The 9,513-nt window shown below is 41.4% G+C and overlaps 1 protein-coding gene across 22 annotated transcripts in view; it reads right to left on the bottom strand.

Moving 5' to 3' along the window:
- wnk1b (WNK lysine deficient protein kinase 1b) overlaps nucleotides 1–9,513 on the bottom strand; it is an 88,466-nt gene that overhangs the window by 57,992 nt on the left and 20,961 nt on the right. Inside the window, exon 3 of one of the 22 annotated variants that reach the window (XM_054800521.1) lies at nucleotides 6,938–7,019. The exons of 20 other annotated variants lie outside the window; for them this stretch is intronic. The gene's annotated coding sequence lies outside the window, so the exon portion shown is untranslated. Of the gene's footprint in view, nucleotides 1–2,046; nucleotides 2,590–6,937; nucleotides 7,020–9,513 lie in introns of those variants that run through there. One more of the 22 variants, XM_054800522.1, reaches the window with a different exon arrangement.

Genomic DNA, 9,513 nt, shown 5'->3' on the forward strand with positions numbered 1-9,513 from the left:
CAAATGTTTAGAGACACTTGTCCATGCTATTGAATAGGCCTGCAACCAATAATTATTTTCCTTGCCGATTAACCTGAAGCTTGTTGTTTCCATTAATCGAGTAATCAGTTAAGTCCTGGACGAACATAATCAATATGAATCACGGTTAGTGGTTTGGTCCGCAACATCAGAAAAGAGGCAACAATGTTGGTCACTGTTTTCCAAAGTGAAAGCTGATGCGTGTTCAAATAATTTTTAAAATTCAGAGGATATTTTTAAATAAAGGAAAAATAAAAATTAATCAAATACCAAAATAGTTGTCTATTAATTGGATAATTGATTGTAAATCGATTCATTGATTAATTGTTGCAGCTCTGCTATTGAAAGAGAACATGTGTCTAGGCTTTTTTAAAAAAAATAAAAAATAATAATAATTGTACAGTCGTCCCTTGCAATATCGCTCCCTCGCTATGTCACGTTTTTTCAGGAACTAATTAATGGTTATTATGGTAATTATGGTCTACTATTAGTCAAAACATTGGAATACAAGTGATATGTAGTGTTGTGGTCACTGGGCGGCAGTTATGACACAAAACATTACCTTACATTACCTTACATTATATTACCTTAACACTGAATGAAGTCATGAAGTCAGCCATGGCATGCCGGACAGATAGTGTGGGGAAAAAAAAGATAACCTCCAATTCTGTGTGGAAGTGGTAAGTTCTTGGCTTTTAAAGTTTAGTAGAAATACATTCAAGGCTAAATGGTTAGTTAGCTTGCTAGCTAGCGGCCGTGTTGAGTCCCTGCAGCATACGAGTTGCAATATGGTGTAAACAATAAATAGTAGGAGCATAGAGGTGCTTATCGGGGCTCTAACAATGTTAAAAACTGTATAACAATGTTAAAAACTGTATTTAGAATGTCATAAATAGGTTTTCTATGCTCTATGAAAATGAATCAATTGGAACCAATTAACTGCTACAAACGAGGGACTAACTATTCTTAATATTATAAAGTCATTCAGAGTAAGGCAGATATCATAAACACTGCTACATTAAAAACAGTACAATAGCATGTTTTAGTGAAAAATGGCCATTAAACCCAATCTGTGTGAGAAAACGTGCAACCACTTTATACGAAAACTAAGTTTGTGTTGTCATCTTGCCACCGGACAAGCACTAGTCATGAAAATCCAAGCTTGCAGACGGAATTTAAACAACTGCTGTAACCGCTTTACACACCTCCCAATGAACTGTACAATTAATTATAAAGCGGCCAGCTACTGCTTGCAGAGGCAGACGCATGGATGCCCTGCAGCTTCAGTCGTCCAGGTGTTGACGGCCTCTTCAGGAGACAATAGGCGATGCTGAGGGATGACGACGCAGCTGTTTGTCTCATCTACATCCTAAAACCATCTCCCATTGACTTTATATGTACAACATGGTGGGAATGTGGGGATGATGTCATAGGAAATGAGGCAGGAGGAGTGTTTTTGCTCTGATTTCACAAGAGCTCAGGTCATGGGGGAGTGACAGTGACAGGAACTGCAGCATCTCGCTTGACGTTCTGATTGTTGGGGCTTTTAAATCCTAACAATGTATCATGGAAGTGGTCTACAGCTGATCCTGCAAACAAATGCTTGTATTTACAGGGAAATTCCATTATTAAATTATCATGTTTATGTTTCTTCTGGATGCCCTGTTGTCCATGGGAACAGTCGCGCTGGGTCAAAGTGACACAGTGGTATTAACAGGAAGGAAGAAGCCAATTAGGATCCCTGTTATTAAAAATAAATACAGCAGAAAATGGGAGCTTTAAACACAATCAAATGAATGATATTAGATTATAGCACACCACAAGGACTTGGTCACTGCCTTTACAAGTAGATTAGACAAAGTTGTTTTGTCTGCACTTTGTCAACATTTGTCCATGCCAACAAATGAAATCAACCTCATGAGACACAAAGATGCTTGTCCTGATTCCAGCAACGATTCAATTCCTACAGGGAGAAGATTGTTGCACATATAAGTATAGAAATAAGGAACAGTCAACTCTGGGCGTTACCTGTTACATCTGCTCTAATCCTGCTTGGAGGAGTTGTGAGGGCCAGAAACTTGATGAAGAGCCTCCTCTTCCTCAGCGGGGGTCCGCTCTAAACGGCGCACACGGTGTGTTACGACAGTGCGTCACATTAAAGCCACAGATGGTTGACGAACAGCCCAGAGGGGCGATGAAGACATTTGCAATAACGACACGACTTAGCCATAACTTGGAATCTCCACTAAAGACAGAAAATGAGGGTCAGAGCACCGGTGTGGTGAGCGGGACTTGCACGCAGCTGCAAGCCGACAAACAGACACCTCCCACAGGGCAGCGAAGCCAAGTTCGCCCGCTGATGTCGCGGTGCCTCCGGTGCTTCTCTCCACCACGGTGACCACTATTTCTTGTATCCACAACCTGTCCAGCCCGGGTTGGCTCTGAGTAGAGTGATAGATGAATAAAATCCCCAGAGAGCTTCAGTGGGTCCTCGGTGTTAAAGCTCCAGGTCGGAGGTTCGGTTGGTTCTGAGTTGCTCTCAAGCGATGACTCAACAAGGGAACTAATGCGTCAAGTCTGCCGAAGTTACCTCACATAAGAAACGGAAATGCTTGTACATTCAAAATAAAACAAAGTTTTCATTTCACATTCTCGCGATCCCTCCTTACGCACAGCACGAATGTCTACCACAACCAACCACATACGTTTAAACTGTTTAATTTTGCCCAATTTTACATTTCGAACTATGTTACACAGACGACATATTCGCCCACACATTTGAATTTGTCATGTGGTACCGGAAACGTGTCTTGTAATTGTGATTCTTAACAGCAACACTGAACACTAATGTTTTATTGAAAGGTTGCACTGTTTTGGTGAACTTTAGGGGTCTCATCCACCTTTTACAGGCAAACAAGAAGTAAAAATTAGACTAATAATGTCATTAAGCGTCATTATGTTACTGATTGTTTAGTTTGGGGTTTTCCAAGTGTAGCACAGTGATCCTGCCCTCAAAGAACATGACAGCATTTAACTGATTTTCTGCAGCATATTTTGTTGCCTCAACAACTACAAATCAAACTTCTGCGCCTCCCACTTGCCCACTTAAAGAAAAACTGCATTTTTTTCCCCATGAGACATGAACACACATAAATATATAAAAACAGCTATAAAAAAGGCAGCTAAGAATGCACGTAATGGGTTCATCTACAAAGCCTTCTGAAAAAAAAAATGCATTTACATAATGTGACCTGCATATTAACCAACCTACAACAACATTGTTATTATTATTGTTATTAACATTGTTATGCCAAAGAACTACGTTACTGGGGTAGTGACACCTCACCACACCATACCGGCTAGCTACTAGCCGGCTAGCAACTAGCTTCACCACAAACTCGCGGGCAGCGCGTCTGGCCCTCGCTCACAGTGCCTCAGGCCACTACCGAATGGTAACGCTACATATTGGAGCCGCTGCCACTGCTGCTGTGTTTTTGTTTTGGAGTTTGTAATAGTTAACGCTAGGTGTGGCGTTCCTTTCTATGTTGCTATGTGAAATCAATGCACCCAGGAAGGAAGTTCCTTAAAATGCTTAAAATGACCAAAATACGGCAAAGTAGTGTAAGCATTACATGTTATCATGAATGTGCCTGTTACTACCAGGTCACAGCATGGATTTAAAACCACAACACCTTTTTGGAGATTTTTTGATTTTTTTTTAATAGCAGGCTTTCTTGGTGGTTTAAAAAAAAAACAACACACTGATTTAAAAGGGAACATGGCATAGTTACGCTTGCACAATTCCACATGAATGCATGCATAAAGTGTAATTAAGTATAAAATACATTTCAAGAGACGAAGTCAGCTGGGATGGGCTGCAGCATGCCCCCGCGACCCGAGTGAGGATAGGCGGTCATGGATGGGTGGGACATGGCTGTACTTTTAAACTAAAATGCAGTGCGTGTGAGTGATAAGGCAGCATTTTCAAGTGACAAGGCATTCTACCTTGCACCTTGACGCACCCGCCACGTGTCTTCCATCACCGAGCAGCCCCTCACTACGAATTACATTGTCAGAATGCATGATTTATACCCCTCACTCAATTTTCACTCTGGCAAGCGGCAGGCTTCGACTGGAGGGCGGATGCCATCGCACAAGAACGACACATATTCCGGAGATGCGCTTTATAGCCACACAGTTGCACCCCCGGGGGGCAGTGAAGTGGCAGCTGTCCGCAATATTTCCGATTTTCTCACGATCTGCTTGGTTAAACAAGAAGATAGTACCACGAAATGCATTGTGGGCCTCGCATTGATCAAGTGTAAAGATTACTTTTTTTCCCACTTTGCCCCTCATTTCAGGAAAGAGGTTTTCCTGCCATAGAAAACCGCTTCAAAAGGCCGGTTGTGCAATCAGCGAAGCAATAATGCAAGTTATTTTAACACTGACTGACAGCTCAAAGAGACACAATTCATACGATTGCCACTGGGTTCGTGTGTCTCGGCGTGTGGTTCGGTTAAAAGGAATTCTGGTGCATCAAGTGCAAGTGGACTCAGTTTGGTTCACTTGAGCTCAAATGTGAACGCTGTATCCAAAGATGGGGACCAGCGTTGAAATGACAGCAAAAAGCATGCAGAAATGACAAATACTTAGAAGAAAATGTGTTGGGAAGTGTAGCCTTTCTGCTCTGTTCTCTCCCTCTGTGTGTGTGTGAGACAAGGGTGCTCTTTAAAAGTATATTTTACAAGCTTTTCATTAAATCTACGCTGGTAAAAATATCAGAATATACAAATAAGCAACATAATGAAGCCAGTAGATGGCATTTTGAGTCACGTCACGTTATATGTTCTTTACTGCACAATATATGCGTGTGTCTAGCCATGGGACACACAGTGACTGACAGCATGTCAGGCAGTGCGCTAATAACTATCAACTTGTTTTACATGTCTAACAAACGCGATCGCGCTCCCCCTGTCAATACGCAAATGAGCTATTCTGACTCCCTTACGGGAAGTGAGTGAATTTCTCCATGTGGACGAGACCGTGACCTGCCCAAGTTATTGAGGTCAGCAAGAATTGGGCAAGTTGGAGGAAGAATCAAATCGAGTCACTCTCACTTTGAGTGTGCATTTTGTTCAAAACGAGCAGTTGACATCTATGGACCACTTAGTGTACAAAACATTAAGAAATGTGTCTAATGGTGATCAAATGTGGAACAACATACAGAACAGTAAAACAGCTCCATGTACACTGGACTTTCTATGAGCATAGTGTTCCATAAAAGCGGCACATTTCTCAAATATTCACTCAGTGTAATGCATTGGACCTCTACAACCACAACAATACTCATAGTGTTTTAATTAATGGCAGATTCATGTTAAAAAAAAAAAACACTTTTATGGTGCAGCGCAACAGCAAATCTGCCTGCAGTATATCATCTGACCAGACAGTGTCGCTACAGAGTCCAATCTTCACATCTCTATCATAATGTCCTCCAACTCAAACCACATTGCCTCTGTGCATCTTCACACACTTTTGGAATCCCATTATGCGCTTCAGCCCTGACAAATTCCACTTACATATGTTCTCAATCCTCCTGGTAACAGTCCAATTTGGAGGCAATTAAAGAAAATGAGTTCTCTCCCCTGCAGGGTAAAGGGAAGAGGTTAAATATGACATGGTGGTTCGCTTCTAAACTGTAATTGTATGGAGGGAACTCCTCCTCAAGAGAAAACCTCAAACATCATCATCTTCTTTCTTGGGCTCATTAGGTGTCCTGCAAAATAGTAGGTGGGGACATTGTGGCGGCAGAAAAGCTGCTGCTGATGTCATCTTACTGTATTTCAATGTAAGAGTTGCGTGGGCGGAATAAGAACTTGGTGTCATTTGTGGCCACTTTAATTCAAGGACGGGAATAATAGGAGGAACCCAGCAGGACCTCCCTAGATACACACACAATCTTTACTAGAAACATAAAGCAAGGAGAAGGATTAAATAAGCTCTGTCTCTTCCTACTCCTTTTTAGACAAGCGTAAACGTGACGTTAACATAACTTTGTTAAGCATGTCTGAAATAAACAAAATCATAACCTTACAAATAATTGACATACATTAATATTAAATTAAACATGAAAAAAACATGTAAATTATTACAATTTCCCCTGGGATCAATACAGTATCTATATAAAGTATAATAATAATTAGACATTAGAGGTACATAAGGAGAGGGAAATTCACATTAAGGACAGAAGCTTGTGTAGAGAATAAAATAGGTCACTTTTTATTCATTATAATAAAGTGGTTGTGTGGAAAAAAAGAAACTATTATTCCATGCGCCGTTTGTATTATTTGCTGCAATTTGTTTGATGAAAAGCAACCTCTGCCCCATTTCAATTCAAAGCTCCACTCTTACGTGTTCACAAAAGAGGCCAAAATGTACTTTTTCACGCTGCTTAGCAGCAAAACAATCATCACTGACTCATTTATTCCATGCAGCTCCCTTAGATGTCTTAATCTACTGTTTGTATCTGTTAGTATACAGTACTTCCTGTTCTATTGTTTACATCTGACCTGATTCTTGCACACTTACAGCTGACACCTCTACTCTCACTGTTTTGCATATTAGGAACTGTCAAAGTAGACTTTGTTAAAAAAAAAATGCCTGCAGCATGATATTAATTAGCTGGAACGACAAATTATCTAAGCCAGACGGAAGTAGTTTCCCATTGTAGTCAATTCAAACCATAATCTTATAACTTCAGAATACAGAGTTAAAGTTAAAGAGTTAAGGGACATATTCGTTGCAATGCAAGTGTAGCCCAAATTGGTTTTTTATGGCTAAATCTTTGAGTTCATCTCATAAAAAATGCGAGCAAAAACAAAAGTGTTGCGTTTATATTTTTGTTGAGTGTATATTTGACCTGCGATTGGCTGGCGACCGTTCCAGGGTATACCCCACCTCTCGCCCGAAGTCAGCTGGGATAGGCTCCAGCATACGCGTCCCTAATGAGGATAAGCAGCACAGAAAATGGATGCATATTTATTTCGGATTTCACAGAAAGTTTCCATAATATACTTTTAAGGAGTGCTGTTTATGAACGCTACACGGATCAAAAGACCCAGACCGGCGTGAAAATGACAGCAAAGACCTCGCAGAAATGACAAATACGTATTATATCTGGATTATAAGAAGATCTGTCATTTTTAGAAATAATGTCAAGATTACATTTACATTCATGCTGCACAAATGAGCGTATGTTATAAGGAGACGAGCATGTGACTTTTTACACTGTGATGCAGCAAAGTGACCCCTGAAAGGGTCCTTCATTGAAGAGGCTGGCACTGCCTGGTTAGTGCGTCTTTTTGTGCATGTGTGAAAGACAACAATGAGGTTGCCATCGCCTGGCGCTGAAAAACACAGAGGGAGGATTGTGCTTCTGCACCAAGCGTCACATGTCACTACAGCTCATCGGAAAGTCACATCTTAGGTCACTGCAGATGACCCACGGTTTCGTGCAAATCAAACACTATTACTGTGCTCCCAAGGTGGTCTCCTGGAACAACACACGTCTGCCGTGCCAAAAAGGAGAATGCTGTGAATGAAAAAAGCCTGTGCGGCAGGTCGTGCAGGACTGTTGTGCAATTGTTTACAGTCGCGCAATACTGCTACACCTTTGTGCAGAGGTGACTCAACTCTCCTGAGGGCCCAACAGAACACAACAAGTCCTAAAGTGCATGCGGAGGCCTTCTAAAGTGGGATTATACATTTACTGTAGCTGTCAAAAACATCATGCATTAAATCCCTCCAGAGGGTAGCAAAGACGCTTAACTATTATGGACTTCTTTCTAAGAATGACGAGATGCAACCTGTGGAGAATGCGTTCCATGCCAGAGTCACCAAGCGCTTGGTTTCTAGGAATGATTATAAAAAATGGTGGGCGGGCTGCCTTGTTGTCATAGCCTCTCATTTAGGGATTATCCTGGAATCTGTGGCTAAAAAAAGCACTCCAAAGTCATGACAGTAGAAGCAGAAGTCCGGAAAACCAAATACAGTCAAAACCACGGTTTTCGTACGCCCCAGTTTTTGTATGATTCGGTTTTTGTCGATAATTCGATCTTGCCAGGATGCATGGGAAGAGAATGGAGTCGTTTAAGGTGCACTCACTAAAAACGCTGAGTAAACGTTCAAGCATAACTTTAAGCAAACTTTTCCCACCGAGGGCCGCATACTGAAAAATCTACGAATGTGAGGGGCCACATATACACCCATCCATCCATTTTCTGTGCCGCTTATCATCACTAGGGTCACGGGGTATGCTGGAGCCTATCCCAGCTGACTTCAAGCAACATACAAACTCCACACAGAGATGCCCAAGCGGAGATTCGAGCCCAGGTCTTCCCAATCTCCTGACTGTGTGGCGTGCTACCCAAATAAGACATAAATAAGACTAGTGCTTGTGTGTCTTGCTATAAACGTGTTCCCTAGGGGAGCAGAGTGAGGGGCAGACAGAAAGCGACGTTGGTGGTTCAGAGTTGAGTTGAGATCACTGACACCTAGTGACTAGCATAGAATACTACGTCAACGTCTTTAAATGCGTCTTTTGAAGGCCTCATATTGGTATTTTAGTTCATGTAGACATTTTTATTCATGAAAATGATTAATTTAGGCCAAAACTATGTAACATTAGCTGAAATATGCATATGTTTTGATTAATAAAAACTGTGATAGAGTGAAGCCGCGAAATTTGAACCACAAAGAAAGTGGCAAGGGACGACTGTGCTACTGTATGTTTTGCGTAAACAATACGTTGTGACCACTTTGTACTGCAAAGCTCTTATTGACGGGAACAAGCAGTCTAAAGATACGAACTATCACCGCTAGCTAGCTAGCTATCCTGAATTGTGAGTGTGAGTTGTGAGACTCCTGAGTGAACATTAAAGGCTACTTCTGTTATTCAGATGTTGCTTATCTGTCAGCACTCAAGTCTAATGCTTTAGTGAAACACTTTTACAATTACTTTAGGGAATTAATCCCAGCGCTCCTTCATTCAATTGAGAGTTTATGATAATGGAGGGGCCACAGGTTTGCGTGCAGAATGATTACATCATCTCAGGTGGTCATCTGAGGTGAGGATTAGTGTGGACGCTTCATTAGGTACGCCTGCATAATGTAATGAGACCTGTAATATGAATAGACTCAGTTTGTGGAGGTCAAGCATTTAAACAGCAGGTTTGTGGTTTTCCACAGGGTAGAGTACTAGGCACCCTCGTCCTTTATAAAGCCAGAACAAAGTGTGAAAAGAGAGCGAGAGGAAATGACAAGACAACTTTACATCTCTTGGCCAATATTTGCTTGGTGTTCCACAGGGTTGAGTATTAGCTACCATTGTCTTTTATGAAAATACAAGAGACATGCAGAAAGTGTGCAAAGAGAGACAGGGAAAGTGAGAAAATAAGAACAAATTCATAGATTTTGGAGAATGTTGGTCTGGTGTTC

The sequence above is a fragment of the Dunckerocampus dactyliophorus genome, chromosome 15 (assembly GCF_027744805.1).
Source record: "Dunckerocampus dactyliophorus isolate RoL2022-P2 chromosome 15, RoL_Ddac_1.1, whole genome shotgun sequence".
In the NCBI taxonomy this organism is placed as follows: Eukaryota; Metazoa; Chordata; class Actinopteri; order Syngnathiformes; family Syngnathidae; genus Dunckerocampus; species Dunckerocampus dactyliophorus.